We start from the raw sequence: 17645 nt of genomic DNA, 5'->3' as shown, positions 1-17645 counted from the left end.
GATTTGTATTGAAATTAGAGGCTAAAATGACAATTTTTGATCGAAAAGTGGGTTAGATCTGTCGACACTGTAGTAACCTCCCATAGGTGCCTGTAGGGTGGGGGGAATTTAACGTTTTTAAAATTTTAGGGAGAAGGGGAAGAGGGGGAGATCCACTAGGGTCTGTGGGAAATTTTACACTAAACCGTTGGGCAGTCCATGAAAATCGTGAGTTGGATGAAAATTAACTTTTTTAAAACTATAGAGTCTATATGAGACAGACTTTGAATGACCATAACTTTTGATCCAGGAGGAGTTACGGGGTCTGTAATATATCAATGCGAAACTCGTTTCGAGCTCTATAACGACAACTAGCTTTACTGGTTGTGCCAAAATTGGAGGCCAAAATAAAACTATTCCAGTGTATATTATGCAGTTTTTTTGTTTTATCAAATTTAGGATTTTCGATTTTTATGATTTTGAGCTTGTTTGTGATCGGATTAGACTTTTTTGATATGTAGTTTTCAAATTTGACATTTGTAATTACAATGTGCTTTTTTCGACATATTTTACGATGTAATTATTAAATTTTAGATCGATTTTTTGGTTTTCTCGTTCATAAGCTATTTGAATTGTAGTTTTCAAAATTCAGATATGTTTTTTTATATTTTTGAGTGATTTTTTTATTATTGACATTCTAGGATATTTCAATATATCTATTTATTATTAACACGTTATTTTCAATGTAGTTTTCACGAATTGATTTTTTTCTATTCGAATTAATAATATAAATTTCTTTCTTCCGAACGAACTTATAATAATTGATATTAAGTAAAAATGAGAGTGAGAATAAATGTTTAAGTGATATAAAAAGTGTATATAATAAGAATGAGTGTGAGAGTGAGAGAGAGGGTTTATATAGATATGATAAAGGGTAATTTTGATATTTTAAAAAAAAATAAGATATTTTTGTTTAAGAATAAAAAAAAATGGACATTTTTACTTTAGAATAGGAGAAATATGTATTTTCGCTTAATAAAATAATAAAATGGGCATTTAATATAATTTCCTTAATAATAACAACATAATAAAAATTTTAAATCATTATTTTATCATTTTAAAAAATCACAACACACTAGAAAAAATCTAAAATGTTTCAAATACAATTTTATCACATAACTATTCCAAAATGGTGGATAAGTAAAACAACCAATCCAGATCAATACATATAGTATGATATGCCCACTCCAATCTAGACCGGTACATATAGTATGATATGCCCACTTATCATTCCAATTTTTTACTCACCATAATATTCATATATTTTTTCACTTATATCGTATTATACAATACATGTTTCTTATCTAACAATAGTAATAACCATGCTCATGACCACACTATCAACCTTTCTGTATTTAATACTTAATATCTGGTATCAGATTGATGGAACTAAGAATCTCCCACAAACACAAGACTTCAGGAAATTAAAGAGTCTTCAAACCCTAATATCATATCAGCTTAGGAAATTCTAAACCAAACATCCCAACAGAATAATTTTCCCCATAACAAGCCAGGATGCCGACAACTATGCATAAATGGGTACAACAGCTCAAATTTGATCATGTATATTCTTTAACTATCAAAATCTACATCACACTATTTCTAAGCAGAGAAAAAGGCGAAATGAAGTACAGAGAGATCAAGGGCAGTTGCAAGAGAACAGTACAACAACACTGAACCGAAAAAATATGAGAACAATATTATTTACAAATCTTGTGTTACAGAGGAAGAGGGCAACGGCGATGGTGATGGCAATGACTTGCTCATCTCAACCCCAGAAGTGCATGACTTGACATATGAACCAGCCATATCTACCATCATCTCCAACTCTTTCTTTTTCTACAAGGTGACCATAAACATTAAGATGAATGTTTTAACTTTTTTTTTTTGTTTTCCATTTGAAACTAATTAAAGGATTTGTCAGTATATTAAAAGAATTAAATTCATCTTTGCAGAGAAACGAATGCTTAAAAGAAAGAAAATGATTGAATACAGGAAACACCAACCTCAATAACAGCCCCTGACTTGATTTTGGATTGCATCAGACACCATTTCTTAAAATGTGCACCTGTAGATATGGCAAAAATCACTTATCATCCTCAATAAAAAACAACAAAGTAAATTCATAGAAATACTCTATGCAAAGAAGAGTGTCTTTGTTAGGATCTCAAGTGCAATGTAGCAATGTATAAGACATAGATCCCACATCGGAAAGTCTACACTTTTGGTATGAGATTTATATTGTTTTAGGGTTACCAATCTTAGTAATTAGTCATTAAGACGTGGTTATCCCAACATTCATATTAGTCTTTAAGATGAATTATAATAAAAATATGATATTATGCGTAAATGATGTATTTCAACTGGCACCAAAACAATTTGGTAAAACATGATCCAAAACTATATTCCTCATCAACGAGCAACATGAATCAATCAATATCTTTCCTCCTATCCCAAATTTGACACCAATCAATGAGAACATACAATCATTTTAAATATATTGTAATAATGGCCATCAATGTGTCTTCCAGAAGTTCTAGAGAATTGCAGATTTAGTAGAAATAAAATTGAGAAGGTGAAGCCTAGAGGCTGATTTGAACTTACCCACTTTAATATCCAAGGCACATGTGCTTTCAAAATTGGTCTCTAGACACCAACGACAGTGAATCTGACATCACAGAATAATTGGATGTCACTAATGAGGTAAAATTTAAAATAACATTAGATATAAGAAATAAGAAATAAAAAAAAGAAATAAATGCTCCTCATATGCTAGAACACCATAAAAGCAAAGACATATAACCAAATTTGTAAACTTGCCATCTAAACTGAAAAATTAAGTGCTGCATCAAATGATATGGGTAGAAAGCAAATGGTTCTAAAAAGATCACTTTAAAATTCTTCTAGACTAAGGTATAATACTGAATTTAGATCAGCCTAAAGTGTGATGCCTGAGGTGGTGTGTTCTGGTGCAGGAAAAGCAGGTCAACACATTGACTCGATGAAGGGGCCAATCCAAGTCAACTGACAGTCAGACCAGTAAACTATTTAAGGGTGATATTGTATCTTTTGTTTTGTTTAGGGGTTAAACAAATATGTATTCAAGGGTGATTTTGTCATTTTTATTTTGTGCAGGGACCAAAGAAAAATTTTCCCCTAAGTGTATGAAAACCAAGGTCGAAAACTCCTAGCATACCACACACTAATCTCTTCCGTTTTTTCACTCTGCCGCTGATCTGCTCACTGGAAGCTCCTTCCAGCAACAAAAGTCATCATTTTCATCTCCTCCCGACATCAATCTCACCATTTGATTCCTTTCCAGTGTCAATCTCACCATTTATGACATCGATCTCATCACTTTCAACATCAATCTTATCATTTGATTCATTTTCGACATCAATTGTAACTTTTCCAAAGACTCATTTCTGCCCTTAAACTAGTGTTCACTAGTTTAAGGCTCATCATCCGGGTTTTATAAAGTTGCATCAACCACCAATGCCAGAGATTTGTGATTCATTTGCTTCAATGTCACCCAGAAACAGAAAGTAACACTAATTGCAAGTTCTCAAAGCACAATATAGCTCAGTAGAAATCAGGTGTCAAACAGCAGTCACAGCTATGATAGTTTAGATGGGGGTCAGATATATTAGGCATATGAAATGGAGAACCTGAAATAAATCTCTGGCTTGAGCAATGGTAGATTAATGCTCAGCACTGGAATGAGAAAACTCAGATCTGCCTATGAGACTAGTTAGTGAAGGTCTTGTAAAGCATATGAATATGTCGAAGGTATTTAAGTTTAAAACTGATGTCCAATGAGAAATTTATAAGAAAAGAGTGTGTCGACCAAAACAAATTTCATACCTCAAAGTAAGATCCAAATGGAACATCATGTGCCTGTTGTACCGTTTCAAAAACCTGAATAAGGATCAGAATTTTAATTGAAAAATTATGTACCGTTTCAAAAACCTGAATAAGGATCAGAATTTTAATTGAAAAATTATGGTTTGTAATAAGTAAGCATTTGATGTCAAAAGACAGACAATTCTGAGCCTTATAGAAATTAATTAAGAGGCAACAAGAATGACTTTTCTTGATGTGAACATAAAAGAAAAATGAGACATGGTCTCACAAGTGTTTTCTTATCTGGTGATAGAACTGCATGCTGGTACTCTGTCATGCCTGTGTCCGGGGGACACATGGGATTGGTACAGAGACATTTATATGTTATCTCTCTTACTTGACCATCATATTCATCTGCCGCATGCCACTGTCCAATCTGGAAATAGGCAAAAAATAATAAACAAATATTGTTCAGATCATATCACCCAACAATTAATATAAAGCCTTGATAGGTAAGTTCATAGCCCTGCCCTCAATAATCTGGGCAGACCTCAAAGAATTGGTATGATCATACAGAAGGCTTCACTTCTAAAGCTTAACCAATCTCTAAAACTTTGTTTGGACAGAAAGGAATGGATAGCCTTTACCCACAATGACTATTTTTATCATTATTAAACAGATAACCTATAGAGTTGAGTTTCTGGGAAGTGGTAATTTAACATTATATTAAAGCCTAGATGATCAAGTGGTTATGTGTTTAAGTAACCCTTTGCATTGATTATGTTGCGTTTTGTATAGTTTTCTTAGATTCACACACCTTCCACAAGAAATAATGACATATAGCTTCAATACTATTGTTAGTCACTTACATGTCAAGTTAAACTTCAAGGTTTCACAAGCCTTATTGATTCTTTCACGTGTGGTTTTATTTTTCTTCTAATATCCAGTTAATCGGTTAGTACAGAGATGGGGGATGTAAAAGATTAATATAAATCATGATGCAATAATATTAAGATATTCTTTTAATCCTTTTTCCTCTCAAGCTCACAATAAGCATCATAAATTATCATAAAAATTCCTAAAATCATGAATTCCAAACGTCAAGGTTCCCTAATTTGTTTTTCCTTTTTAATTTCTTCATCTATTTCCTGGTTGGTCGGAGTAAACTACATTGACCAAAAAACAGATTAATAAAAATAATAGTATCATTTTAGAATTAGTATTTCTCATTGAAGACCTTGGACTTACATTAAGATTAGTATCCTTCCGCTGTGAGCGATACTCCTTTGTGAAACTAGAATCATCACTTAAAATTAGAGAAAAGAACTGTTCAGCTGTGCAAGGGAAAACACTCTGCAAGATAGATTCACAGTAAGATAATGATAATAGCATAATGTTTGATCTCATGAATTTTGAAATGAAAAAGGTCAAAAAGAAGATTCATACATTGTGTATACCAACAAGAGCCTCTTCTTTGACAAATGCTTGAATCTTTTCAGGTTTGCACACATTATCTTGAGAAACCTTAGGTTCCCTACTACTACTTCTGATAGAACTACTATGTGCCTGCAGTGCTGATTCTGCCTTCTCCTATAATAGCAGTAAGAAACATAGATAAAAATTTCTTGGTATAATAAAAAATTCAGAGAAAAAGTTCAACATGATATATATCTGAGGTCCCTGGAACTTATCCTATTTCAATTATGATAGATGATTATGTCATAGCAGCCAAGAAAATTTTCAGCAAATTTATTCTCCACTTATTAGATAAGAATTAATTTCAAGAAATTAATTTATGATGGTTGAATATGTTATAGCACCAGAGATCAGAAGCAAGGCTTGAATTTCAACAGGGGGAGAAACCATGTAATATCATCATACTGTGGCCCTTAACTAACCAAAGCATCTGCCAGAGTTACCCTCGTGGTAAATAAGCCAGATATCCAAATGCATGTCTGAGCTTCCAACAATTCATTCAACAAGTATATAATTCCAAGGTGAGAGACAGAAAGGATTCATTAGACAATGAACTGTGATAAACTCGAATTCCTTTCAGATTAAATCGATCTTTGCTCATAAGCAATTTCCAGAGCTATAACCACAGCCATTAACTCTACAATACTTTAGTGGCCAAACGACAAAGAACGCACTATCGCTTTCAATGCAAATTTATAAATCCAGGCCTACTTTACAGTTCAGAACTTTAAACTGAGCCTATTGTATATACACGACAAGAAATTTGGTATTGAAATCCAATAAAATGGTACATCCCTGTGCAGGAAGTTCATAGCAGACTAATTTTGTTAGAGCAAACAACAAACTGCTAATTTCCATCCTGACCAATATTAATTATTTTTGTTTCTCATATGAGACAAAGATTGTTTCAAATCCCTTCAAAGTTTTCGAAATCATGACCACCTTATTCCTAGTGATTGTTAATCAAGACAGTCTTATCAAGGCAAATTATAATAATAAGAGATGCTAGAGAAATCACAATTAATGAAGCATGGAATAGACCTTCTTCTCAGCTTCTAAAATTGTGTGGTAGTTATTTACTGCCCGTTGCAACGCTCTCAATGCATTATTCCTGTTCCAAAATGATGCAAACTTATATCTGACTCTATCTGAAAATGGCAAGAAAGAGGCTATATAAAGACACCACACTAACTCAATTTAAACTGAAAATGTATCATGTGCTCCTATATGGAATTACATGAATTTGATCAACCCAAACATGCATGCACATTTTACTCAGTCATAATTAAATTTTTTAAAACCTATAAACACAGTATTTCAAGGAGTATTAAATAAATATCTCATGGAGATCTCAGCAATGAAGCCACTCTATACAATGAAATTGCTACTAACCATCAGGGCTCCCTAAGGTACACCATGCCCACCAGCACCCATATGAAGAATAATTGTTATAGCAGGATTAATGAATCCATGCTGACTCCTACGTATCTGCAGCAAAAAAAAAAAAAAAAACCTGTCCATATAAGCAGTTCGTAGCATTCATCAAAACAGGCATCAAATAAGAAAATAATCTAAAGGAGATATCTTCAAAAGGAGGGGACTACCTCGTCAATATCTCCCAATGGTATAATCGCCTGCCATGTGTAAAAAAATAGTCAGAAAGAAGGATTTTTCTGGTAAGGATATTATCCACATCAACCATGTGGCATGAACAGGATATTATTCATATAAAAAGAAGAAATCTAAGCCTTTATACCTGTGATCTATTACACATAGGGCTAGATTCAATTCGGACAAGCCCAAACAAGGCCCAACTTGAGATCGGCTCAAGATTGATGAGCTAAAACTCGAAGTCGACTAAAAATCAATTTAACTTTATACTTGATCCAAGCCAGCTTGAAGTTAGTTTGTCTATGAAAACGAGCCCAATCTTTGGCTTGTTCAATCCAAACTTGAATTCAAGCTCAAGCAACTTAATCAAATCCAACCCTTATTACATAGCTAATATGTACAAAAAGGCACAGAAAAAAAAATTATCACAAGCAAATTACATCAGAGAAATTATATTAAGTTCTGCAGAGGTTCAGGATGCTATAACTTTACATTCAATTGAACAACTCTAGTGACCTTTTTTCTTCTTGTTCATGCTTACCTTGCATAAATTAGTAAAATGCCTAATGTTGTTCAATATATATATGTCAACACCTAAGAAGCTCACATTGATTCAACTGTGCACAAGATAAGTCCAAAATAATTCCCCAAAGCCAAACATAAATGTCAAGACATTCAAATTGGTGCCCTTTTGACACCCCAGACTGAAGGTCAAAAGAACACTGGAAGCACGTTATTTTTGAAGCATCATTTTACCATTTCACCAAAATTCCATAATCACCAAATCAAACTTACATAAATGAAAAAATTGTAATTCAAAATGTATCCATAAAGATCATGGGATTGCATCATATATGTTCAAAAGTTGGTTTTTAGGGATTAAACACATTGCAAAGACAAACATGCATTTTAGAAGCCAAAATAAACATACATAAAGAAGCATGCATACACAAGAAATGTAACTAAGCATCAAGTTTTAACTTGACCACAAGAAAAGCAAATCTACGCTTTTCTTCCAAAAGGTTATAAACAGAACATGAAAAGTAACTTAAAAAGGCACATTCTCAATGCATCCAATCAATTAGTAGAAGATAAATTTTTTTAGAACTTAGCAAATGCTGACAAACAAGAAAGACTTACTAACCTTCATTTGCTTGGAAAAGACGTTAGAATGGAAGCATATGTGCCATGCAGAGACATACATACGGCCATGATACAAGAATGACCTTTCAAGTGCACATGAGTAACTACGTTCAACAACCTGAAACAGATTTTTTATTTTTCAGCTCTCTAAGCAGAACTACAAGAAAATTAGAATTCATTCTTATCCATGATTCAAAATTTCATAATTATAAGGTCAGTAGATAAACAGTTTGACAAGACATGAATTTTCTGCAGCTCACCTCATCCGGAAGGAGCTTAAATATTGTTTGCAGAGGCCCTGGCTTCTGATGAACCACTGTTGACCCTTGTTTATCATAAGAAGCTCTTCTTCTAGGATTAGCCCCAGCGTACCCATTCATAACCCTGTCAGTTAAAAAACAGTCATACAATTTGAAAGCAACAACAATGATGGCAACAAATTTAACCAAAAGTTGCAGTATAGTAGATAAGCATTAGAAGGGAAAATGACTTAACAAAACCATATTGATTCTTAGTTTATAAGAAGTCATGAAACAAATAAACATCAATTTAAGAGGAATCTATCAGAAAAAATGAATAAAGAACAAAAGGTATAACCAGAAACACATTTTCAGCCATATTGAATGTCCAGAAACAAAGGAAACCAGGGAAATATTTAAATTGCCATCCAATATTGTTTCAAAAATCCGTATCCAAAATATGAATATGAAAAAAGAAACAGGAAACTGAGTTTCATACTTACAAAATTTGAGCATCTATGAAACAATTTTGAATAATATCTGTTAGAGCTCATATATAAGTTTCCCCTAGGATGAAGAAGAAGCAACAATGGAAGGAGACAAGTGGCATTTTGATGAAGATAACAGATGGCAAGCTCATAGTGAAAGAACAGGAGACAACCAAGCAGCAAAAAGGGCTGGAACACCAGGATATTCAAGTGGGGACTCAGCAAGCTGAGAGTGAAGAAAAACTTTGCAAAGGGAAATATGTATCAGCTGGAAAGGGCGCTAGGGGTTTCTAGGCAGAAAAATAGTAATTATGTGGGAAAGGGGAGAGAACAAGCCTCTCAAATGCTGGATGTGAGGAAGAAGGGTATTGTACTACTCTATTGGGAAGAAAGAGGAAATTTATGGTGCATTTTGTAATGAACTTGTGCTGAAGTTAATATCAATCAATACAAAGCAATATTACTTCAGTTTACATATACTTCAATAGCATTATAAGTGTGTGGGTTTGTGTGTGTTGGCTCGTTGTGTGACTACCCTGCAGGGTGACTAAGAAAACATAAAGGCAAGCTCATGGATTTCTATATAAGATAATATATGTCTTAGGTTTACCGGAATGTGTTTAACCAGAGAACACATTCAAAACTATACAATAATGTACACACCTGTGCAGCTAATTTTTTAAGTTTAATGCTGTCAGCTTCATCTCCATCCTCAGCATCAACGCCCATTTCTTTGTCTGACCCATCACCATCATCATCTTCAATATCAGTTTGGAAACTGTCCATATCATCATCATCTTCAGCCTCTTCTTCCTTTGCAGAATAAGTCCATGAAAAACAAAAATAATGAGTAATTGTTAAAATAACATATAGCATGAGACAGAGGTGACACAAAGGGATGAGGGAGACTGGCAACTTGATTCTTGTTTGCAACTAGGAGATGAAGGGTAGCCTGAAAAGACATTCTAAAGCTTCCATGGGCAATTGGTCTGCAGGAAGTCCAAGTAGTGAGGTCAACCTCACTACAAATGATATAGAAAAGTAAGGGCAGGTACAAACATTGCAAACAAATAGACAACAATTGAAATGCTGACCTTCCTAAATAATTCTTTCATACCTCCGATAGTATATCATAATACTATGATCATCCCCTGGATAAAAGCACAAAATGAGAGCCAGTGCCACATATCCACTCTGGAACAACAAATTTTACCAAATGAGGCATAAGTTATAAATAAATGGCCAGATACACAAATTCATAGCAAACATCATATATTAAGCTCTCTAGTAGCAGTTACTTATCAAATTAAGATGTTAAATAAACCTATAAAACAGAATGAAAAGTTCAATATCAAAATTCGAATTTAAACAACAGGACAAAAATTTATAACTGAATGTGTTTATGACTTCACGATCTTCAAGAATTATTGAATCCCAGCAGCTGAAACACAAAAACAAGCAAATCCCGGGCTGCATTTGAGTTTTTCAATTTCTTGCTTAATCACATACATTTTTCTTACAAGCTACTGAGCAACAAATTTGCACAGATGAAATCAGATTCAGTTAAAAAGTAAGAATACTAATGATGTCATCAACCTATACATGTATGCTGTGAAGGCATTGTATCACAATAATTAATTGTTCCATTACCTGCCATGTAGATACACTATTATTCTTACTCAAGTACCAAGAATAACCCAAATGATGAAGCTGCAAGTGAAATCTCACTACATGAAATTGCAACAGGCCATAATTTCAAATTAACGCATTTTATAAATTTCTGAGAGCATGATTCCAGGAAGATACAAGAGGCATCTGATAAAGGGTTCCATCCTATTTACCAGTTAAAATATTAAGGGGAAGCAACATAGAGGCAAAAAGCAAGGGCAAGCTCACCATTAATAAGCTTCTCTACAAATGGTTTCCAGAAGCGATTCCTATGAAACTCAGCAAAATTTCTTACTCAACAAAATAATCCAGCTCCTGATATGGTACTTCCCTATTTACAAAGGCGTATCTTGGAACTGGGATTCCAAACATTTCCAATCACTGAGATCCCAAAAAAATTATTAGCATATATCATTGGATTGTTCGCACAGTGGAAATGTGACAAAATTATACTTCATGTATTAAAGTTGTGTTGTTTTCTTCTGTAGATAACTAAGAATGTTCAAAGGCAATACTCTCACAGCATATGGAGGAAGAGCAATACAAAAAGCTTGGTCAACTTAGCATTCAGGTGAAGAATCTAGGATTCATAATCAAAGAAATGACACAAACCCTTAAAATGAGGTAGAAAACTGGAATGCACACCTTGTATACCTTCCTTCAATCAGAGATATGTCGTTGTGGCTAATATAAGAGTAATAACAAAGAGAAGTATTCATTAGATAACAATCACATGTTAACTGAAATTTTACCTAGAAAGGCCATAATACAAGCAACATTTATTAAAATAAATAATAAACAATGCAGAAACAGATGTAAAAGATTGACCCAGCTAAAATAGTTACATCGGATGATAGGCTATACAAGATTGTATATTAATGTCTGTTATGGATAACAATATATGTTTCTTTTAATAATCAGCATGCCCCGAAATGCTATAACAACAGTAAAGTCACTGCCTAAACAAGAATTAAATAACAAATCGAAACATCATTCCATGAAATTCGATTCCAACAAACAAACAAGACTGAAATGAAAAGGCAAAAATTACAAAATTATAACAAAAATTCCGTGGCATTTGTGGACTTTCAATCGACTCCTCGATTGATATACAATCAAATCCAGCATAAAAAATCATTAAATAAAATTAAAATTGAATTAATTCAAATTCTAAAATCTGTAACACTAGCAATAATCCGTATATGTAGAACACTCACGACTAAGCAATTGACGAACTAGAAACAAGAATGAGAGAGTCGAATGATACGAAATTAAGAAGAAAGGAAAGTTGCAGATAACAAAAGTTTAAACATGATTTTATTCATAGAATAAAATTTATTCGAGTTCGATTTGGTTGTAGAGGTAACATGAATACCTTCAAGCTTTCTGCAGATGGAGAATTTTTGGGAGCTGAATCGAAGCCGGAGAAGACGAGTAATGTAAAGTTCTGGAAAAATAGCCACATCTCAAGAGTTCTAATCTTTAAAAGGCCGTAGGACTTCTTCTCAACCAATTTTTGATGCGTCCCCAAAATTTCATTCACTGAAAAATCCAGAGTCTCACTCATAATTAATTATTATTAAAAAATTTTATTAAAATTAAAGGGAAAATTTTTATTTTATTAATAATATTAAAATATATATAATTTTATCATTTTTTCCTCTCAAATTTTGAAAACTCACATTTCACCCACAATCTCAAACTTTGAAAAGTAATTTTTCCCCTCAAATCTCTATGGTTTGATGCAAACTTCTGACAATGGCAACTGTGAAGGTCACTCGATTCTAGCATCAACTAGATTTCTATACGCCTCCCACTACTGTTGCCGCCAACACCAAATGAAGACCAACAAAGCCTTGACAGCGACAATACCCTAATATACACAAACATCGTCGAATCAACTCTAGATAATGAGAATCTGTTGTGTTCATGGCAAAGAACAGGTCTTCATCATGGTCATCCAGATTTGAAGTTGAATCTACAAATTCTTTGTCATCCGGAGCTAATTCGACAAAGTCACTAAGTCTTCCTACTTTATCATCGTCAAGGCTTCGTCAACCTTCATCTAGTGTCATTAAAAATAACACAAGGAGGCGCACAAAAGGCCAGTCAATATCGGAATTGATTGGCCGCCACAATCATTATCACTAAAAGTTTGAGGTCACGGGGTGAAATGCGAGTTTTCAAAACCTAAAGGAGAAAATGAGATCAAATTATATAAATTTCAATATTATTAATAAAATAACAATTTTACTTTTATCCTTAATAAAAATTTTTAATAGTAATTGGTCGATGGATGAGATTTTAGGTTTTTCAAACCCTGTGAGTTGAACTTTCGAAACGCATCAAAACATGGGTGGGAAAAAGACCTTTTTCAATTGACTAGACAAAGTTACCCTCATCCATCGTGATTTAACTTAACGCCAAAGGACTATTTTCCACCCAAGGTTTGATGAAAAGACAAAAATATACTTGCAGGAGTTCAAAAACCTATACATCTACTTGTTCCTAAACTTTTTTTAAAATTGTCATTAAATATAAAAATAAAATCATCATTTTAATAATATTATTAAAAATATATAAATTAATCTCATTTTCCCTCAATGTTTTAAAAATAGACATTTCAATCCCAAGTTTCAATTTTGAAAAGTGACTTTTCCACTTCTAAATCCCTAGGATTTCTCCTCTCTGGTGACATCCTTCTACCTATGCCATTGCCAACGACTCTAATAACATGTGAAGAAGCTTCGATAAACAACCAATTGAAGATGAATTCAAGATGAATCAAAGACTATCATGTTTTCATAGCGTTCCGTCAAATTAGTTGTACCCCACCACGTTTCCATTGTCTTCTAGTCTTTTCCTAGCCCATGGTTCTAGACATGGCCGTCGATTCCAATTGATGAAGTCGAATTGACAATCTCATCGATTCGTCTAGATCAAAACAATTTGTCTTTGTTGAGACAATGACTCGTCTTCTCCAGCAAAGACAAGGCTAAAAGAAGAGAGAGAGATGGTCAGATAATGTTAGTTGTCATACATGGAGACGTTTTGTCGAAAAATCAAAACCCTATGAGGAAAAGTGAATTTTTCAAAACTTAATCCTATGGGGAAATTATTAGTTTCTCAACTAAGGGGAAAAATGAGATATGTTTTATTTATTTTTAATATTATTGATAAAATGATGATTTTACCCTTAACTCTGACTAAAAATTTTTGGGTGCATGGTAATGAAGTAAACTTTAGGGTTTTTGAACTCTCGTAGGTATGTATTTGTTTTTTCACCAAACTTTTGGGTGGGAATTAGACCTTTGGCCTTATCTGAATTGAAAGTTGAGAGTGAAGTAAATCTTATTTCCAAAATTGGACAATTATTTTGAGAATTATTAGGTATAAATTATTATTATATTTGATAAAATTAGATAAAAATGAATATATATAAATAATTATTATTATATTTGATTAAAGACAATAAAAAATATTAATATATTATTTTACTTAAATGCCCTTGGGTTTACTTATTCTAAAATATTTTTTTATGTTATTTATTATATTAATTGAAAATGATATTATTTTTACCAAATAAATATATAATTATACTAAAATTAAGATTACCTTAGTATTTTTTTAATACCTAAGGTGATAATCAGATTACTCTTATATTACTTAACATATCATTATTGTTAATAGAAAATTATCGGAATTTTTTGTTACTTATAAACCGAACAAAATAATTTAAATAATAAAAGATAGATTATCAGAGTAATCTTTATAAACTTTTAACCAAACACCCCTAAAGATTAAATGTTTATTTACCACCCAAACTTTGATGAAAGATCATTTTCCACTTTTAAATAATCATTCTGGAATGAAATTAAAGTTTCATCCCTAAAAATAACATTTTATGATAAAACTAAAAATGTCATGAAAAATAAATCCTAAGTTTTTTAAGACAAAATAAAATTTCGTCCTCTAAAATTATCCTTTGGGACAAAACTAAAATTGACACTAAAAATAAATTCTAAGTTTTTTAGATAAAATCAAAATATCATCCCCTAAAATTATTTTTGTGAGACAAAACTAAAATTGTCCCTAAAAATGAATTTTAAGTTTTTAGGGATGAAATTAAATATCACCTCTTAAAATAATCACTCTATGACGAAATAAAAATTTCATCCATGAAAGTAACATTTTAAGACAAAACTAAAATTGTCAACTAAATTTCATCTTCTAAAATAATCATTCTAGGATGAAATTAAAATTTCACCTCTAAAAATAACATTATGAAACGAAGGTAAAATTTCGTCCTTAAAAATGAATCTTAAGTTTTAAGAGATGAAATTAAAATTTCATTTTCTAAAATAATTCTTCTAGCACAAAATTAAAATTTTGTCCTTAAAAGTAACATTTTAAGACGAAATTAAAATTCCTTTCTTAAAAATAATATTTTGGGATGAAAGTAAAGTTTGGCCCTTAAAAATGAATCCTAAGTTTTATGGGACAAAATTAAAATTTTGTCTCCTAAAATAATTATTCTAGGACGAAATTATAATTTTATCCCTATCATTATCATTTTAGCACATAACTAAAAGTGTCTCTAGAAATGAATCATAAGTTTTAGGGGACAAAATTAAAAGTAATGTTATAGGACAAAATTAAAATTTCGTTCCTAAAATTATCATTTTAGGACGAAACTAAAATTGTCTTTAAAAGTGAATCCTAAGTTTTAGGCGGTGAAATTAAAATTTCGTCTCCTAAACTAATCACTCTAAGAAGAAATTAAAACCATCCCTAAATTGAATATTTGCTGTAGTGATACAATCTATACCATAAGATATGATTGAATACAAATGAAAAGTAATACATATTTCATTGTGTATAAAAAATTGATATAATTATATTTTATTGATACAGATCAACATAATTTTAGAGAATGGATGACATCACAAGAGTGTATTTAAAAAATTTTAGAATTTTAAAGTATATTTGTGATATTTTTCAAAATAATGTGATAATTATAATTAATTATAATTTTTTTCATTACTTTTAAGATAATGTATCTTACAATATAATATAGAAAATTAGGTATTTCATATATGATACTGCATACGATTTGACTTCATATAAGTTATTATGGTTATTAGGGTTCTGGAAATTGACTAATAGATTTTTGAAATATTCATAGCATCAGAAATTGACTAATTTTAATTTAAGTTTATACGGGGACTACTGGATGTGCTTGCTTCAAACTGGGAATTGCCTATCACTTCTGCGACTACTTCAGTACTTTCACCGAATGCGATATGTATTGAGGCTAAGACACCTTCTTATGGAGAAATATATAAATTGAGGCTCTGAGACCTTCCTGTCAAAGTCTGATTTTTGTTATCTATGTATATATGTTGTTGACTGAGTCGATTTATGCATGGCATGAGAGATTATAACACTCCATTTGAAACAAATACTCATCGATTTGATTCACTTCTTGCACATTAATCGTACAAATATGAGACAGAATCCGGAAGGCTTGAAGAACATATATAATTCCTTCCTCGAAATAACCACAACCTCCAGAAATGTCTTCAAGATAAACAATTTTCCCTTCTCGGATCAAACGCAACACAACCTCCAGACACTTTACATGATCAAGAAAGTAATCAGTGGCAAAGAATCCTTTCATCTGAATCCGTTTAAAAACAATGTTCATCAAACTGTGAACGCCTTCAGGCGGGCTATGATTGTATTGTGAGATCATTCTGCATGTTGCAGTTTGACCATGATTTCTCACATTTAGAGCCACTGCATCTAGCCTTTTTCCTCGTACGTTGTCCAGGTAAATGTCAATTCCCTCGGGAATGCACCAGAAAAAGAAAATCAAAGTTTATGAGTTTCCATCTTTCCCGATCTTGAAACTGAAAGTAGGGTGAATCTGATCTGAGTTTGCTTGGTTTGAATCCATGGCTAAGCTTGAACAAGCCAATCTGAAGCTTGCTTGGATTGAGGTAAGCTTGTTTGTTATCCAACAATATTATTCACTCCTTCAACAAAAGTCTTTCAGTGATATGTAAATCAGTTTAAAGACACTTAAGCAAAGCATTATAAATTCAATACGAGCTCGAGCCAGCCCTAGACATGACTGAGATCAAATCCACCGACAGAGTATAAAATGAAACTTACCATATCAAAGCTGCATGGTATGGGTGAGTTGTTGAAATCTACAGCAGGTCGAGTAATAATAGAAAGAAGAGAAAAGAGCTGGAGAGAGAAGGGTAGATTGAAATTGCACAGGTTGAAAATGATAAAGAGACCCACCACCAGAAACTCAGCATTCATAATCACACAATAAAGCAAAAATAAAAGTGAAAAATTCCGGGTTAGTGTTTAATTTGGTGTTGCTCAATCCCAATTCCAATTCGGATCTTTAGGAGCTTTAACCGGAACCTATGGATCCACAATAATTGGAACTAGAATCTGCTCAAGCCTGGTGCTGGTTTCGGTTTGGTTCCTTTGAAAGTTAAAACCAAAATCGAAAGCGAAGTATCCAATGCTTCTGGTTCAACTGATTTGGTCATTCGACTTAAAATTGGTTTTTGTGCTGAAAGAACTTGCATTCCATATATAAGGGTGGATTCTATCCGAGTTGAGATTGGGGCCAACTCAAGCTTGGATTGAAGTCAAAATGCTCAATTCAAGCTCGATTTTGGGTTTATTCAAGTTAGTGTACTATGCCATCGACAAACCACCGGTGAGGTAAATAATATTATAAATAACTTGAACAATGTTACCAAATTACAAAAACAAATTAATCTTGAGCTAAATTGAAGTGTCAACTCAAAATCAACTCATTTTGAGTTAAGTTATAGATTCAATCCGAGTTAACTTACATTAAATCCATAGCAAGAAGGAATAAGAGCAAAGAAACAAGCTTAAGTGATACCTTCTCCATCTTGTGTATCTTGTAGGTAGGAGCTAATTTACCCATGAATTACTTTACTTGTTTGTACATGTAACATGTGGCAGCTTATGCAAATTTTTCCCATAAAAAACTTAAAATAAAGGAACACCAGAATCAATTCACATTTCTGATATTTTCCCCCCTAAATATGTTAGAATTTGGTACCTTAAAGTTATATGTTTA

At 32.4% G+C, this 17645-nt stretch overlaps 1 pseudogene; it reads right to left on the bottom strand.

Annotated features, from left to right (window-relative positions):
- Nucleotides 1-1555: 1555 nt before the first annotated feature.
- On the bottom strand, nucleotides 1556-12052 carry LOC123196358 (annotated as a pseudogene).
- Between the last annotated feature and the right edge of the window lie 5593 nt (nucleotides 12053-17645).

This window comes from Mangifera indica, chromosome 14 (genome assembly GCF_011075055.1).
Source record: "Mangifera indica cultivar Alphonso chromosome 14, CATAS_Mindica_2.1, whole genome shotgun sequence".
NCBI classification, from domain to species: domain Eukaryota; kingdom Viridiplantae; phylum Streptophyta; class Magnoliopsida; order Sapindales; family Anacardiaceae; genus Mangifera; species Mangifera indica.
Note: the sequence above shows the minus strand (reverse complement) of the source record. Positions and strands in the feature narration are given on the sequence as shown.